Below are 18,662 nucleotides of genomic sequence, written 5' to 3'. Positions count from 1 at the left end.
AGCAACTACACTTGAGCTTAACAAAAATGGCTAAAACTTAGTGGAGGAAAGTGCAGTGCACCAAAACATAAGCTGACACAATCATGGAGAATGCGCCAGCATATATGCTCTTCTATCTATATTTTGCAAACCTGCTCTTGTCCCCTCCAGCTGCTCTATGTAGATTTAACGTCTGGCAAGGTGCATAACCCACTGACAAGCAGGCACACTCCTGCATGAGTTTTCACTCTCACTAGCTGGATGATACACAATCATTTGCATGTGCTCCACCTCCGACACACCACCCACCCAACCACCCAGTCACCAGAGCCACCCACAAACCAACTGGCTCCGTGATTTAATTTGCACAGTGTAGTCATCCAGGCAGCATGTCCTTCTCAATGGAAGGATCTCTGGTTCCATGGAATCTTCCGCATTGGAATGCTGCGGAACAAAAAGGATTTAAATATTCAGCTTGCTAGCATTCAATGTACCTGCGGCTTGGCTCTAGCACATGGGTCTTCATCCTGTGGCCCTCCAGCTGCTGTGAAACTACACATCCCAGCATGCCCTGCCACAGTTTTGCTATAAGGTATGCTAAAACTGAGGCAGGGCATGCTGGGATGTGTAGTTCCACAGCAGCTGGAGGGTCGCAGGTTGAAGACCCATGTTTTAGCATGCCTGTTCTATGATGCATGTTCCGTGATGTCACAATCAGCTTGGAATGGGGTGTCTAGCAGGCATTTGCTGACAGCCACTTGAGGGAGACACACATCAGGAGATGCAGCATATCGGAGGTCTTCGATGCCTTTCCAGCAAATGCACACCACCTGCTGCTGGTCTGGACACAAAACAATGCCCACAATCGAAGTCCCAAAATGCCCAACTACAGGATTCATGTAAGTAGTAAATTTAGGAATGAATTTAGAAGTAGGAAATTAAGTTAGTTCACAAGTACATTCAAATTCAGATCTAAAGTCTAGGTAGGCCTCACGTCCTGGCAGCCGCCAGCATTTAAAAATGCCTTGATTAGAGGTACGGAATTAAATGTAGATAAGAAGTAGACACAAAATAAGACTCCGCAGAGCAGTTATCAGGTGTTTTTATCAATTGTTGCATTTAAAAAATCAAGCAATTAGGTTGCAACAATGTAACCCTATTTGCAAAATAGTACTAAATAAGTTTGTCGATGTAAGACATTTGCAAAGGCGCATCCAAAACACGCTGGAAAATGCAACTGAATCTGTTTTTGGAGGCTAGAATAGGAAATGTGCATCGGTCCTACAAGTACTGAAAGCTCTTCTCCCATCTCCCTTTTCTGAAAAGCCATTTAATATATGGTTCCCAGATAGGGGACATATCAGATATTGCCTTTCAAAAGCAGCAAATATCATACCACTTCTATTGCCATCAAAGATAAACATTGATTGTTTTCAGATATTGGATTGAAAAAGCAGTCTTTATTGACATAAAGAAGCAAAAAAACATACATAAACATTACACACATAAGTACTGTGTTGCAGCACAGCCAAAACACAATACAAATGCTGTCGGTATAGTACAGTTCAAGAACTACAGCACAGGTCAGCCTACACTATAAATCATGAACTGCACTATACATTTAAACAATACAATAGTTAATAAGGCTATGGGTGTGGAGTGTAAGAGGGTGACGGAATCACAAGCCCAAAGCTTTATTGAAAGACAGACACATATAAAGGGAGGATTAATAAATACAAAGATACCCTTTACTATAGAATGTAGTCCAATCCGGTCTTTCAACTCTTCCACAACTGAAAAACGGATAGTGTTCCCAAGCCTTCCATCCTGGAATATCTTCAGTCTCTCGCCAATGAAGAAAACAATCCCTCCAGCAGACTCTTCAACCACAATACAATATCACAGCCAAAAGAGCGAGAAGCAACTACACTTGCGTTTAAACAAAATGGCTAAAACTTAGTGGAGGAAAGTGCAGTGCACCAAAACATAAGCTGACACAATCATGGAGAATGCGCCAGCATATATGCTCTTCTGTCTATATTTTCCAAACCTGCTCTTGTCCCCTCCAGTTGCTCCATGTAGATTTGACGTCTGGCAAGGTGCATAACTCACTGACAAGCAGGCACACTCCTACATGAGTTTTCTCTCTCACTAGCTGGATGATACACATTCATTTGCATGTGCTCCACCTCCGACACACCGCCCACCCAACCACCCAGTCACCAGAGCCACCCACAAGCCAACTGGCTCCGTGATTTAATTTGCACAGTGCAGTCATCCAGGCAGCATGTCCTTCTCAATGGAATAATCTCTGGTTCCATGGAATCTTCCGCATTGGAATGCTGCGGAACAAAAAGGATTTAAACATTCAGCTTGCTAGCATTCAATGTACCTGCGGTTTGGTTCTAGCACATGGGTCTTCATCCTGTGGCCCTCCAGCTGCTGTGAAACTACACATCCCAGCATGCCCTGCCACAGTTTTGCTTTTAAGGTATGCTAAAACTGAGGCAGGGCATGCTGGGATATGTAGTTCCACAGCAGCTGGAGGGTCGCAGGTTGAAGACCCATGTTCTAGCATGCCTGTTCTATGATGCATGTTCCGTGATGTCACAATCAGCTTGGAATGGGGTGTCTAGCATGCATTTGCTGACAGCCACTTGAGGCAGACACACATCAGGAGATGCAGCATATCGGAGGTCTTCGATGCCTTTCCAGCAAATGCACACCACCAGCTGCTGGTCTGGACACAAAACAATGCCCACAATTGAAGGCTCAAAATGCCCAACTACAGGATTAATGTAAGTAGTGAATTTAGGAATGAATTTAGAAGTAGGAAATTAAGTTAGTTCACAAGTACATTCAAATTCAGATCTAAAGACTAGGTAGGCCTCACGTCCTGGCAGCACCCAGCATTTAAAAATGCCTTGATTATAGGTAGGGAATTAAATGTAGATAAGAAGTAGACACAAAAGAAGACTCCACAGAGCAATTATCAGGTGTCTTTATCAATTTTTGCATTTAAAAAATCAAGCAATTAGGGAACACAATGTTGCGACAATGTAACCCTATTTGCAAAATAGTACTAAATAAGTTTGTCGATGTAAGACATTTGCAAAGGCGCAAACAAAACACGCTGGAAAATGCAACTGAATCTGTTTTTGGAGGTTAGAATAGATGCAGGATCAAGTAGCTCAATGGGTAGGGTGTTTGATTAGAATTTAACAGGTTTTAGGTTTGAATCCTGGGTATGATAGTTTGAGGTGTTATTTAATAAAGTATGTTTATATATTAGTCACACATGGCTTACTTGTACAAATGGCATGTCACCAGTTAGTGCTGACTGCTGATATGCCATTTACACAAACATGCCATGTGTGACTGTATATGCATTTAAGGAGGGCACCCCTGCAATACCACAAACCATTGAGTGTCAAGTATACTAGATATATCTTCATATCTCATGTGCTTTCTCTGAGACCAATCTTGTTATGCCCCTTCCCCACAAGGCATGCGCCTTTTGTCCATATTGCAAAAATGGGGGGGAGGGCATATAATTCTCTGTCACAGGGCACCAAAAAGTCTAGTTATGGCTCTGGTATGCATTATGTAATCTGGCAGACCATCTCTCCAACACTGGCTGGTTGGAATAGAAATCCGGTTATCTATGTGAGCAAATGACCATCAACGATTTACTCTCAAACACTAAAAAATGGACAAAAATGGTCCCCTAAACAAATTGGTTAAATTTTGGGTTTAACCAATTTGTGTAATGACCATTTTTGACCACTTTTCTAGTGTTTGGGAGCAAATGGTTAATTGACATTTGCTCCTATACATTACCAGATTTTCATTCCAACCATCCAGACTGGATAGATAGCCTGACAGATAATTGTGTAGTGTACGCCCAGGATAACTGTTAGTCATGCTTTATTTTATGGCGGCACATAAATGGGTGGACAGATCCAGGGCAAGCACTGCCCACTCATGCATAGTTGTCAACTGATGTGAAGTTCCAGGGGGCAATCTCAGTTATAAAGGGAAGTATCTGGAAATTGTCCCTAGTTAAAAAAAAAAAAAAAATTTGATCAACTCCATTTATTTAGTATGATATCCCAGGTGATAGGATGCCGGCAGTCAGAACAACATACTTTATTAAATAACACATCTCAAACTACCATACCCAGGATTCAAACCTATAACCTGTTGAATTCTAATCAAACACCCTACCTATTGAGCTATTTGATCCTGCATAAAAATTGTGAACATTATATGAAGCTATTGGTACTTTGCAAAAAAAAAGAATCAGCATTACAACGCAGCAGATCCATGCAGTTTGCAGCCACACACTACATGTATCTGCTCAGCCACAATGCTGATTATTTCTTCACAAAGTACAAGGTGAGCTCCAAACAGAATTCTCTAGCTTAGAATTATACCTTTCTTTGCCAAACCTAGAAGTCGGGCCCCCCACCCTGGGATCCCCCAGAGGGAGGCCTGCACCGTCATGCGGCAGGCTTGTCCGTTTTGGAAGCAGGCTGATGGGCAGCCCAGGATTGCTTCAGTCTGGGCTTGGCAGGTCTGGAAACATGAGCTTGCTTTGGGTATGCCTGACCTTGGGTACGCTTTACCTGGAGGATGAAAGGGCCAAGAAAAGTACTTTTAGCCTTCTGCGTGGTAGGAGTCATACTAGGTAGGCAAGCTGTTTTAGCAGTAGCCAGATCAGCTACAATCTTATTGAGGTCTTCTCCAAAAGGAGATTCAACTGAGGCAGCACAAGGGAACTCTCATCTGGGGACAACAACTGCAGGGAGAACACATATTTTCAGATGAACATGGTAGGGCAGAAGGCTGCCTAATACTGAAGCACCCCCAAACAACAAATCAAATGCAACTTACTTGACAGAGATGTGCCTGAGCAACGGCCCTCCCCAGCCCTATCCCAAATCATACTTATTTTGCATAGGAGATACCATGGTCATGAAGATTGTTCTCCCAGGGTTAGGTTCATTCATTGCATTCTGGGTATGCTGACCCCTGTGATTTCCCCAAATGTGGGAAACTCGACTGCATTATTTGTGGTAGTGGGGGACTGTATTTGTGCTTTCCTCTGGTCAGCTCTGGTAAAATTCAGATTTCTTTGTCTCAGATCTTCCTCTAGCCTTGTTCTTCTTTCGAGAGTTCCCTTGTGCTGCCTCAGTTGGATCTCCTTCACTTGACAGGGGGGTGCCCGAGCAGCGACCCTCCCCAGCTCTAGCCCAACTCCTACTTACCTGCCAGGTGAGATACTATGATCATGAAGTTGCTTCTCCCAGGGCAAGGCTCACCCATTGCACTCTGGGTGTGCTGCCCCTGCGATTTCCCCAAATGTGGGAAACTTGACTGCATAATTTGAGTTTTCCCTGGTCGGCTCTCATGTAATTCAGATCTCTTTGTCTCAGGTCTCTCTCCAGCCTAGTTTGCTGTCTGGTTCCACTTCTTTTTTCTTGAGCCCCTCCCTTCTATACCCTTGTGCACTATCCTGACTTCTCCTCCCGTCTGCTTACTTTGTGCCTCCCAATGCACAATGCAAACTACGGGTAGTGCTGCAGGGCCCACACCCTTTTACTTGCTTTACAGAGCAGCTCTGGAGCTGTTACAGTGCCCAGCTGCTGCAAGAAATCAGCTTGAATGCTTCAGGGGCTGGGGAATGGCCAACATGAGCCCCACACCGAAGGAGGGTGGGGGTGCTTAATGCCAACTAGGGGTCATCCAAGCACCACAAAAGGCCTCCATGCCCTGCACGCTCCTTTTCTCTTTTCATATGCAGACAAGGGTTGAAGCCACCTTTGACCCACTGCTTGGATGACATCACCATATTCAAATCCATCTGCTGCAGGCCATCCCCCAGGAATGCTTGCACTAGTTGTTGCATTTGGTTTGTTGTTTGGGGGTGCTTCAGTATTAGGCAGCCTTCTGCCACCCCATGTTCATCTGAAAATATGTGTTCTCCCTGCAGTTGTTGTCCCCAGATGAGAGTTCCCTTGTGCTGCCTCAGTTGAATCTCCTTTACTTGACAGAGATGTGCCTGAGCAGCGGCCCTCCCCAGCTCTATCCCAAATCATACTTATTTTGCATAGGAGATACTATTGTCATGAAGATTGTTTTCCCAGGGTGAGGTTCATTCATTGCATTCTGGGTATGCTGACCCCTGTGATTTCCCCAAATGTGGGAAACTCGACTGCATTATTTGTGGTAGTGGTGGACTGTGTTTGTGCTTTCCTCTGGTCAGCTCTGGTAAAGTCAGATTTCTTTGTCTCAGATCTTCCTCTAGCCTTGTTCTTCTTTTGAGAGTTCCCTTGTGCTGCCTCAGTTGGATCTCCTTCACTTGAAAGGTAGTGCCCGAGCAGCGACCCTCCCCAGCTCTAGCCCAACTCCTACTAACCTGCCAGGTGAGATACTATGATCATGAAGGTGCTTCTCCCAGGGCAAGGCTCACCCATTGCACTCTGGGTGTGCTGCCCCTTGCGATTTCCCCAAATGTGGGAAACTTGACTGCATAATTTGTGTTTCCCCTGGACGGCTCTCGTATAATTCAGATCTCTTTGTCTCAGGTCTCTCTCCAGCCTAGTATGCTGTCTGTTTCCACTTCTCTTTTCTTGAGCCCCTCCCTTCTATAACCTTGTGCACTATCCTGACTTCTCCTCCCGTCTGCTTACTTTGTGCCTTCCAATGCACAATGCAAACTACAGGTAGTGCTGCAGGGCCCACACCCTTTTACTTGCCTTACAGAGCAGCTCTGGAGCTGTTACAGTACCCAGCTGCTGCAAGAAATCAGCTTGAATGCTTCAGGGGCTGGGGCATGGCCAACATGAGCCCCACACCGAAGGAGGGTGGGGGTGTTTAATGCGAACTAGGGGTCATCCAAGCGTCGCAAAAGGCCGCCATGCCCTGCATATCCCTTTTCTCTTTTCATAAGCAGACGAGGGTTGAAGCCAACTTTGACCCACTGCTTGGATGACATCACTTGCTGCCTTTCCAATGAAGCAAGTTTAATTTAGTAATAGGTGAAAAACCATCCCTACAAAGGTGTTAATCAGATACTTGGCTTTGTGGACACTTTTCAAAGAACAAATTAGTTAGCATAAAAATAAAGCCAGAAAATGAAGAGCTGTTTAATCACTCAATTGGATTTTTCTGCAAGCGTATTTCTTTTTCTCTGCAACCCACTGCTAAGTTGTGCTTCCTAGCTGTTCTTTTATAAAATCACTTAATCAAATCTAACTCTGATTACATCAGAGAAGGCCAGGTACCCTACACCATAAGAGGGGGTTTGAAATTTTGACTTGTCTACTTAAAGATCACCAAAATCTGATGACAAGGTCAATAACATCCCTGGGTGGGATTGAACCACCAACCCTTTGGTTAATAACCAAACACACTAACCGATTGCACCACCGAGACACTTTGCAAAAGTACATACTGACAAAGGTTAATAAGCATTCATCTAGAACGTTTCCTAGAAAACTTTAAAAAGTCAATAATCTGGAGAGTTTTTGTAAGATGTTTCTTCCATCAACCAATGAAGAAACGCATTGGTACTTTCCCATGATGAGTGAGTGCTTCAGGATCTCTTGCACTTACATGTGCAGCAGAGTACTGCAATGGAAGCATGCTGGGCCCCTTAACCCAGAGGTAGGCAGATTGAAACTATCCTCTGCTATATGCATTTTTTTTTTGTTAATTAAAGTAATCCAAAACTGGGATTGATATTTTTGCTCTTTTATTTTTACTTAAAGTACAATAACTTTTACCATTTTAATTTGTTTTAATAGTATATTGACAGTATTGTTTTCTTTCAAAAATCCACTTAATTTTCTTTACCCTATTATTAAAATGGTAATTGACAAAAACAAACTACATTGTCACCAGAAGAGCAATACAAAATGTACAAGTGATATATTAAAATCATCTTTCCAGCTTGAATTTCAATGATGCATTGGGGCAACGATTTTGTGAGAAACATCTTCACCCTTAAATAAAGATTTTCTTAATTCCTTACCTGTGTGCTAATTAGATATCACCTTGTTTTCACATTAAACAGACTTCCACATGAGAAAGCAGCAAGGATGCAGTGGCGTTAATGTTTCCTGGTGTCAACCTGTATTATTTCAGTAGATATTGAAATGAGGATGCATCTTGCTGCCTTTCCAATGAAGCAAGTTTAATTTAGTAATAGGTGAAAAACCATCCCTACAAAGATGTTAATCAGATACTTGGCTTTGTGGACACTTTTCAGAGAACAAATTTGTTAGCATAAAAATAAAGCCAGAAAATGAAGAGCTGCTTAATCACTCAATTTGATTTTTTTGCCAGCATATTTCTTTTTCTCTGCAAACCACTGCTAAATTGTGCTTCCTAGCTGTTTTTATAAAATCACTGAATCAAATCTAACTCTGATTACATCAGAGAAGGCCAGGTACCCTACACCATAACAGGGGTTTTTGAAATTTTGACTTGTCTACTTAAAGATCACCAAAATCTGATAACAAGGTCAATTACATCCCTCGGTGGGATTGAACCACCAACCTTTTGGTTAATAGCTGTACACACTAACTGATTGCGCCACAGCGACACTTTGCAAAAGTACATACTGACAAAGGCTAATAAGCATTCATCTAGAACGTTTCCTAGAAAAACTTTAAATAGTCAATAATCTGGAGAGTTTTTGTAAGATGTTTCTTCCATCAACCAATGAAGAAACACATTGGTACTTTCCCATGATGAGTGAGTGCTTCAGGATCTCTTGCAATTACATGTGCAGCAGAGTACTGTAATGGAAGCATGCTGGGTCCATAGCCCAGAGGTAGGCAGATTGAAACTATCCTCTGCTATATGCATTTTTTTTTTTGTTAATTAAAGTAATCCAAAACTGGGATTGATATTTTTGCTCTTTTATTTTTACTTAAAGTACAATAACTTTTACCATTTTCATTTGTTTTAATAGTATATTGACAGTATTGTTTTCTTTCAAAAATCCACTTAATTTTCTTTACCCGATTATTAAAATGGTAATTGACAAAAACAAACTACATTGTCACCAGAAGAGCAATACAAAATGTACAAGTGATATATTAAAATCATCTTTCCAGCTTGAATTTCAATGATGCATTGGGGCAACGATTTTGTGAGAAACATCTTCACCCTTAAATAAAGATTTTCTTAATTCCTTACCTGTGTGCTAATTAGATATCACCTTGTTTTCACATTAAACAGACTTCCACATGAGAAAGCACAAAGGATGCAGTGGCGTTAATGTTTCCTGGTGTCAACCTGTATTATTTCAGTAGATATTGAAATGAGGATGCATCTTGCTGCCTTTCCAATGAAGCAAGTTTAATTTAGTAATAGGTTAAAAACCATCCCTACAAATGTGTTAATCAGAAACTTGGCTTTGTGGACACTTTTCAGAGAACAAATTTGTTAGCATAAAAATAAAGCCAGAAAATGAAAAGCTGTTTAATCACTCAATTGGATTTTTTTTGCCAGCATATTTCTTTTTCTCTGCAACCCACTGCTAAATTGTGCTTCCTAGCTGTTTTTATAAAATCACTGAATCAAATCTAACTCTGATTACATCAGAGAAGGCCAGGTACCCTACACCATAAGAGGGGGTTTGAAATTTTCACTTGTCTACATAAAGATCACCAAAATCTGATAACAAGGTCAATTACGTCCCTGGGTGGGATTGAACCACCAACCTTTTGGTTAATAGCCTTACACAGTAACTGATTGCGCCACAGCAACACTTTGTAAAAGTCCATACTGACAAAGGCTAATAAGCATTCATCTAGAACGATTCCTAGAAACATTTTAAAAAGTCAATAATGTGGAGAGTTTTTGTAAGATGTTTCTTCCATCAACCAATGAAGAAACACATTGGTACTTTCCCATGATGAGTGAGTGCTTCAGGATCTCTTGCACTTACATGTGCAGCAGAGTACTGTAATGGAAGCATGCTGGGTCCATAACCCAGAGGTAGGCAGATTGAAACTATCCTTTGCTATATGCATTTTTTTTTTGTTCATTAAAGTAATCCAAAACTGGGATTGATATTTTAGCTTTTATTTTTACTTAAAGTACAATAACTTTTACCATTTTAATTTGTTTTAGTGCAAATGGCATATCAGCAGTCAGCACTAACTGGTGACATGCCATTTGTACAAGTAAGCCATGTGTGACTAATATATAAACATGCTTTATTAAATAACACCTCAAACTATCATACCCAGGATTCAAACCTATAACCTGTTGAATTCTAATCAAACACCCTACCCATGGAGCTACTTGATCCTGCATCTTTTCTAACCTCCAAAAACAGATTCAGTTGCATTTTCCAGCGTGTTTTGTTTGCGCCTTTGCAAATGTCTTACATCGACAAACTTATTTAGTACTATTTTGCAAATAGGGTTACATTGTCGCAACATTGTGTTCCCTAATTGCTTGATTTTTTAAATGCAACAATTGATAAAGACACCTGATAATTGCTCTGTGGAGTCTTATTTTGTGTTTTGTGTTTAGTCTTTAGATCTGAATTTGAATGTACTTGTGAACTAACTTAATTTCCTACTTCTAAATTCATTCCTAAATTCACTACTTACATGAATCCTGTAGTTGGGCATTTTGGGACTTCGATTGTGGGCATTGTTTTGTGTCCAGACCAGCAGCAGGTGGTGTGCATTTGCTGGAAAGGCATAGAAGACCTCCGATATGCTGCATCTCCTGATGTGTGTCTCCCTCAAGTGGCTGTCAGCAAATGCCTGCTAGACACCCCATTCCAAGCTGATTGTGACATCATGGAACATGCATCATAGAACAGGCATGCTAAAACATGGGTCTTCAACCTGCGACCCTCCAGCTGCTGTGGAACTACACATCCCAGCATGCCCTGCCTCAGTTTTAGCATACCTTAATAGCAAAACTGTGGCAGGGCATGCTGGGATGTGTAGTTTCACAGCAGCTGGAGGGCCACAGGATGAAGACCCATGTGCTAGAGCCAAGCCGCAGGTACATTGAATGCTAGCAAGCTGAATATTTAAATCCTTTTTGTTCCGCAGCATTCCAATGCGGAAGATTCCATGGAACCAGAGATCCTTCCATTGAGAAGGACATGCTGCCTGGATGACTACACTGTGCAAATTAAATCACGGAGCCAGTTGGCTTGTGGGTGGCTCTGGTGACTGGGTGGTTGGGTGGGTGGTGTGTCGGAAGTGGAGCGCATGCAAATGATTGTGTATCATCCAGCTAGTGAGAGAGAAAACTCATGCAGGAGTGTTCCTGCTTGTCAGTGGGTTATGCACCTTGCCAGACGTTAAATCTACATAGAGCAGCTGGAGGGGACAAGAGCAGGTTTGCAAAATATAGATAGAAGAGCATATATGCTGGCGCATTCTCCATGATTGTGTCAGCTTATGTTTTGGTGCACTGCACTTTCCTCCACTAAGTTTTAGCCATTTTTGTTAAGCTCAAGTGTAGTTGCTTCTCGGCCTTTTGGCTGTGATCTTGTATCGTGGTTGAAGGGTCTGCTGGAGGGAGGGATTGTTTTCTTCATTGGCGAAAGACCAAAGATATTCCAGGATGGAAGGCTTGGGAACACTATCTGTTTTTCAGTTGTGGAAGAGCACAGAGGTCGGATTGGACTACATTCTATAGTAAAGGATATCTTTCTATTTATTGACCCTCCCCTTATATGTGTCTGTGTTACAATAAAGCTTCGGTTTTGTGAATCCCTCACCCTCTTACACTCCACACCCATAGCCTTATTAACTGTTGTATTATTGTATACTTTAAATGTATAGTGCAGTTCATGATTTATAGTGTAGACTGGCCTGTGCTGTAGTTCTTGAACTGTACTATACCGTCAGCATTTGTATTGTGTTTTGGCTGTGCTGCAACACTGTATTTATGTGTGCAATGTTTATGTATGTTTTTTTTTTATGTCAATAAAGACTGCTTTTTCAAGCCAATATCTGAAAACAATCAATGTTTATCTTTGATGGCAATAAAAGTGGTATGATATTTGATGCTTTTGAAATCCAATATCTGATATGTCCCCTATCTGGGAACCATATATTAAATGGCTTTTCAGAAAAGGGAGATGGGAGAAGAGCTTTCATTACTTGTAGGACCGATGCACATAAAGAAGCAAAAAAACATACATAAACATTACACACATAAGTACCGCGTTGCGGCACAGCCAAAACACAATAGAAATGCTGACGGTATAGTACAGTTCAAGAACTACAGCACAGGCCAGCCTACACTATAAATCATGAACTGCACTATACATTTAAACTGTACAATAATACAACAGTTAATAAGGCTATGGGTGTGGAGTGTAAGAGGGTGAGGGAATCACAAGCCCGAAGCTTTATTGAAAGACTGACACATATAAGGGGAGGTTTAATAAATAGAAAGACATCCTTTACTATAGAATGTAGTCCAATCCGACCTCTGTGCTCTTCCACAACTGAAAAACAGATAGTGTTCCCAAGCCTTCCATCCTGGAATATCTTTGGTCTTTCGCCAATGAAGAAAGCAATCCCTCCCTCCAGCAGACCCTTCAACCGCAATACAAGATCACAGCCAAAAGGCCGAGAAGCAACTACACTTGAGCTTAACAAAAATGGCTAAAACTTAGTGGAGGAAAGTGCAGTGCACCAAAACATAAGCTGACACAATCATGGAGAATGCGCCAGCATATATGCTCTTCTATCTATATTTTGCAAACATGCTCTTGTCCCCTCCAGCTGCTCTATGTAGATTTAACGTCTGGCAAGGTGCATAACCCACTGACAAGCAGGCACACTCCTGCATGAGTTTTCACTCTCACTAGCTGGATGATACACAATCATTTGCATGTGCTCCACCTCCGACACACCACCCACCCAACCACCCAGTCACCAGAGCCACCCACAAACCAACTGGCTCCGTGATTTAATTTGCACAGTGTAGTCATCCAGGCAGCATGTCCTTCTCAATGGAAGGATCTCTGGTTCCATGGAATCTTCCGCATTGGAATGCTGTGGAACAAAAAGGATTTAAATATTCAGCTTGCTAGCATTCAATGTACCTGCGGCTTGGCTCTAGCACATGGGTCTTCATCCTGTGGCCCTCCAGCTGCTGTGAAACTACACATCCCAGCACGCCCTGCCACAGTTTTGCTATAAGGTATGCTAAAACTGAGGCAGGGCATGCTGGGATGTGTAGTTCCACAGCAGCTGGAGGGTCGCAGGTTGAAGACCCATGTTTTAGCATGCCTGTTCTATGATGCATGTTCCGTGATGTCACAATCAGCTTGGAATGGGGTGTCTAGCAGGCATTTGCTGACAGCCACTTGAGGGAGACACACATCAGGAGATGCAGCATATCGGAGGTCTTCGATGCCTTTCCAGCAAATGCACACCACCTGCTGCTGGTCTGGACACAAAACAATGCCCACAATCGAAGTCCCAAAATGCCCAACTACAGGATTCATGTAAGTAGTGAATTTAGGAATGAATTTAGAAGTAGGAAATTAAGTTAGTTCACAAGTACATTCAAATTCAGATCTAAAGTCTAGGTAGGCCTCACGTCCTGGCAGCCGCCAGCATTTAAAAATGCCTTGATTAGAGGTACGGAATTAAATGTAGATAAGAAGTAGACACAAAATAAGACTCCGCAGAGCAGTTATCAGGTGTTTTTATCAATTGTTGCATTTAAAAAATCAAGCAATTAGGGAACACAATGTTGCAACAATGTAACCCTATTTGCAAAATAGTACTAAATAAGTTTGTCGATGTAAGACATTTGCAAAGGCGCATCCAAAACACGCTGGAAAATGCAACTGAATCTGTTTTTGGAGGCTAGAATAGGAAATGTGCATCGGTCCTACAAGTACTGAAAGCTCTTCTCCCATCTCCCTTTTCTGAAAAGCCATTTAATATATGGTTCCCAGATAGGGGACATATCAGATATTGCCTTTCAAAAGCAGCAAATATCATACCACTTCTATTGCCATCAAAGATAAACATTGATTGTTTTCAGATATTGGATTGAAAAAGCAGTCTTTATTGACATAAAGAAGCAAAAAAACATACATAAACATTACACACATAAGTACTGTGTTGCAGCACAGCCAAAACACAATACAAATGCTGTCGGTATAGTACAGTTCAAGAACTACAGTACAGGTCAGCCTACACTATAAATCATGAACTGCACTATACATTTAAACAATACAATAGTTAATAAGGCTATGGGTGTGGAGTGTAAGAGGGTGACGGAATCACAAGCCCAAAGCTTTATTGAAAGACAGACACATATAAAGGGAGGATTAATAAATACAAAGATACCCTTTACTATAGAATGTAGTCCAATCCGGTCTTTCAACTCTTCCACAACTGAAAAACGGATAGTGTTCCCAAGCCTTCCATCCTGGAATATCTTCAGTCTCTCGCCAATGAAGAAAACAATCCCTCCAGCAGACTCTTCAACCACAATACAATATCACAGCCAAAAGAGCGAGAAGCAACTACACTTGCGTTTAAACAAAATGGCTAAAACTTAGTGGAGGAAAGTGCAGTGCACCAAAACATAAGCTGACACAATCATGGAGAATGCGCCAGCATATATGCTCTTCTGTGTATATTTTCCAAACCTGCTCTTGTCCCCTCCAGTTGCTCCATGTAGATTTGACGTCTGGCAAGGTGCATAACTCACTGACAAGCAGGCACACTCCTGCATGAGTTTTCTCTCTCACTAGCTGGATGATACACATTCATTTGCATGTGCTCCACCTCCGACACACCGCCCACCCAACCACCCAGTCACCAGAGCCACCCACAAGCCAACTGGCTCCGTGATTTAATTTGCACAGTGCAGTCATCCAGGCAGCATGTCCTTCTCAATGGAATAATCTCTGGTTCCATGGAATCTTCCGCATTGGAATGCTGCGGAACAAAAAGGATTTAAACATTCAGCTTGCTAGCATTCAATGTACCTGCGGTTTGGTTCTAGCACATGGGTCTTCATCCTGTGGCCCTCCAGCTGCTGTGAAACTACACATCCCAGCATGCCCTGCCACAGTTTTGCTTTTAAGGTATGCTAAAACTGAGGCAGGGCATGCTGGGATATGTAGTTCCACAGCAGCTGGAGGGTCGCAGGTTGAAGACCCATGTTCTAGCATGCCTGTTCTATGATGCATGTTCCGTGATGTCACAATCAGCTTGGAATGGGGTGTCTAGCATGCATTTGCTGACAGCCACTTGAGGCAGACACACATCAGGAGATGCAGCATATCGGAGGTCTTCGATGCCTTTCCAGCAAATGCACACCACCAGCTGCTGGTCTGGACACAAAACAATGCCCACAATTGAAGGCTCAAAATGCCCAACTACAGGATTAATGTAAGTAGTGAATTTAGGAATGAGTTTAGAAGTAGGAAATTAAGTTAGTTCACAAGTACATTCAAATTCAGATCTAAAGACTAGGTAGGCCTCACGTCCTGGCAGCACCCAGCATTTAAAAATGCCTTGATTATAGGTAGGGAATTAAATGTAGATAAGAAGTAGACACAAAAGAAGACTCCACAGAGCAATTATCAGGTGTCTTTATCAATTTTTGCATTTAAAAAATCAAGCAATTAGGGAACACAATGTTGCGACAATGTAACCCTATTTGCAAAATAGTACTAAATAAGTTTGTCGATGTAAGACATTTGCAAAGGCGCAAACAAAACACGCTGGAAAATGCAACTGAATCTGTTTTTGGAGGTTAGAATAGATGCAGGATCAAGTAGCTCAATGGGTAGGGTGTTTGATTAGAATTTAACAGGTTATAGGTTTGAATCCTGGGTATGATAGTTTGAGGTGTTATTTAATAAAGTATGTTTATATATTAGTCACACATGGCTTACTTGTACAAATGGCATGTCACCAGTTAGTGCTGACTGCTGATATGCCATTTACACAAACATGCCATGTGTGACTGTATATGCATTTAAGGAGGGCACCCCTGCAATACCACAAACCATTGAGTGTCAAGTATACTAGATTTATCTTCATATCTCATGTGCTTTCTCTGAGACCAATCTTGTTATGCCCCTTCCCCACAAGGCATGCGCCTTTTGTCCATATTGCAAAAATGGGGGGGAGGGCATATAATTCTCTGTCACAGGGCACCAAAAAGTCTAGTTATGGCTCTGGTATGCATTATGTAATCTGGCAGACCATCTCTCCAACACTGGCTGGTTGGAATAGAAATCCGGTTATCTATGTGAGCAAATGACCATCAACGATTTACTCTCAAACACTAAAAAATGGACAAAAATGGTCCCCTAAACAAATTGGTTAAATTTTGGGTTTAACCAATTTGTGTAATGACCATTTTTGACCACTTTTCTAGTGTTTGGGAGCAAATGGTTAATTGACATTTGCTCCTATACATTACCAGATTTTCATTCCATCCATCCAGACTGGATAGATAGCCTGACAGATAATTGTGTAGTGTACGCCCAGGATAACTGTTAGTCATGCTTTATTTTATGGCGGCACATAAATGGGTGGACAGATCCAGGGCAAGCACTGCCCACTCATGCATAGTTGTCAACTGATGTGAAGTTCCAGGGGGCAATCTCAGTTATAAAGAGAAGTATCTGGAAATTGTCCCTAGTTAAAAAAAAAAAAAATTTTTTTATCAACTCCATTTATTTAGTATGATATCCCAGGTGATAGGATGCCGGCAGTCAGAACAACATACTTTATTAAATAACACATCTCAAACTACCATACCCAGGATTCAAACCTATAACCTGTTGAATTCTAATCAAACACCCTACCTATTGAGCTATTTGATCCTGCATAAAAATTGTGAACATTATATGAAGCTATTGGTACTTTGCAAAAAAAAAGAATCAGCATTACAACGCAGCAGATCCATGCAGTTTGCAGCCACACACTACATGTATCTGCTCAGCCACAATGCTGATTATTTCTTCACAAAGTACAAGGTGAGCTCCAAACAGAATTCTCTAGCTTAGAATTATACCTTTCTTTGCCAAACCTAGAAGTCGGGCCCCCCACCCTGGGATCCCCCAGAGGGAGGCCTGCACCGTCATGCGGCAGGCTTGTCCGTTTTGGAAGCAGGCTGATGGGCAGCCCAGGATTGCTTCAGTCTGGGCTTGGCAGGTCTGGAAACATGAGCTTGCTTTGGGTATGCCTGACCTTGGGTACGCTTTACCTGGAGGATGAAAGGGCCAAGAAAAGTACTTTTAGCCTTCTGCGTGGTAGGAGTCATACTAGGTAGGCAAGCTGTTTTAGCAGTAGCCAGATCAGCTACAATCTTATTGAGGTCTTCTCCAAAAGGAGATTCAACTGAGGCAGCACAAGGGAACTCTCATCTGGGGACAACAACTGCAGGGAGAACACATATTTTCAGATGAACATGGTAGGGCAGAAGGCTGCCTAATACTGAAGCACCCCCAAACAACAAATCAAATGCAACTTACTTGACAGAGATGTGCCTGAGCAACGGCCCTCCCCAGCCCTATCCCAAATCATACTTATTTTGCATAGGAGATACCATGGTCATGAAGATTGTTCTCCCAGGGTTAGGTTCATTCATTGCATTCTGGGTATGCTGACCCCTGTGATTTCCCCAAATGTGGGAAACTCGACTGCATTATTTGTGGTAGTGGGGGACTGTGTTTGTGCTTTCCTCTGGTCAGCTCTGGTAAAAGTCAGATTTCTTTGTCTCAGATCTTCCTCTAGCCTTGTTCTTCTTTCGAGAGTTCCCTTGTGCTGCCTCAGTTGGATCTCCTTCACTTGACAGGGGGGTGCCCGAGCAGCGACCCTCCCCAGCTCTAGCCCAACTCCTACTTACCTGCCAGGTGAGATACTATGATCATGAAGTTGCTTCTCCCAGGGCAAGGCTCACCCATTGCACTCTGGGTGTGCTGCCCCTGCGATTTCCCCAAATGTGGGAAACTTGACTGCATAATTTGAGTTTTCCCTGGTCGGCTCTCATGTAATTCAGATCTCTTTGTCTCAGGTCTCTCTCCAGCCTAGTTTGCTGTCTGGTTCCACTTCTTTTTTCTTGAGCCCCTCCCTTCTATACCCTTGTGCACTATCCTGACTTCTCCTCCCGTCTGCTTACTATGTGCCTCCCAATGCACAATGCAAACTACAGGTAGTGCTGCAGGGCCCACACCCTTTTACTTGCTTTACAGAGCAGCTCTGGAGCTGTTACAGTGCCCAGCTGCTGCAAGAAATCAGCTTGAATGCTTCAGGGGCTGGGGAATGGCCAACATGAGCCCCACACCGAAGGAGGGTGGGGGTGCTTAATGCGAACTAGGGGTCATCCAAGCACCACAAAAGGCCTCCATGCCCTGCACGCTCCTTTTCTCTTTTCATATGCAGACGAGGGTTGAAGCCAACTTTGACCCACTGCTTGGATGACATCACCATATTCAAATCCATCTGCTGCAGGCCATCCCCCAGGAATGCTTGCACTAGTTGTTGCATTTGGTTTGTTGTTTGGGGGTGCTTCAGTATTAGGCAGCCTTCTGCCACCCCATGTTCATCTGAAAATATGTGTTCTCCCTGCAGTTGTTGTCCCCAGATGAGAGTTCCCTTGTGCTGCCTCAGTTGAATCTCCTTTACTTGACAGAG

The 18,662-nt window shown here is 42.5% G+C and overlaps 6 non-coding genes across 6 annotated transcripts; all 6 read left to right on the top strand.

Annotated features, from left to right (window-relative positions):
• Window positions 1-4,925: 4,925 nt before the first annotated feature.
• LOC135032917 (U1 spliceosomal RNA) lies at window positions 4,926-5,089 on the top strand. The gene has a single exon (XR_010228381.1). It is a non-coding gene; the product is annotated as a U1 spliceosomal RNA (small nuclear RNA).
• A 152-nt stretch (window positions 5,090-5,241) lies between these two features.
• LOC135032876 (U1 spliceosomal RNA) lies at window positions 5,242-5,404 on the top strand. Its single transcript, XR_010228349.1, has one exon. It is a non-coding gene; the product is annotated as a U1 spliceosomal RNA (small nuclear RNA).
• Window positions 5,405-6,078: 674 nt separating this feature from the next.
• On the top strand, window positions 6,079-6,242 carry LOC135032940 (U1 spliceosomal RNA). Its single transcript, XR_010228402.1, has one exon. It is a non-coding gene; the product is annotated as a U1 spliceosomal RNA (small nuclear RNA).
• A 150-nt stretch (window positions 6,243-6,392) lies between these two features.
• Window positions 6,393-6,556, top strand: LOC135032834 (U1 spliceosomal RNA). Its single transcript, XR_010228313.1, has one exon. It is a non-coding gene; the product is annotated as a U1 spliceosomal RNA (small nuclear RNA).
• Window positions 6,557-17,550: 10,994 nt separating this feature from the next.
• Window positions 17,551-17,714, top strand: LOC135032930 (U1 spliceosomal RNA). The gene has a single exon (XR_010228393.1). It is a non-coding gene; the product is annotated as a U1 spliceosomal RNA (small nuclear RNA).
• Window positions 17,715-17,866: 152 nt separating this feature from the next.
• On the top strand, window positions 17,867-18,029 carry LOC135032875 (U1 spliceosomal RNA). The gene has a single exon (XR_010228348.1). It is a non-coding gene; the product is annotated as a U1 spliceosomal RNA (small nuclear RNA).
• Window positions 18,030-18,662: the final 633 nt, after the last annotated feature.

The sequence above is a fragment of the Pseudophryne corroboree genome, unplaced genomic scaffold, assembly GCF_028390025.1.
Source record: "Pseudophryne corroboree isolate aPseCor3 unplaced genomic scaffold, aPseCor3.hap2 scaffold_555, whole genome shotgun sequence".
Lineage (NCBI taxonomy): Eukaryota > Metazoa > Chordata > Amphibia > Anura > Myobatrachidae > Pseudophryne > Pseudophryne corroboree.
Note: the sequence above shows the minus strand (reverse complement) of the source record. Positions and strands in the feature narration are given on the sequence as shown.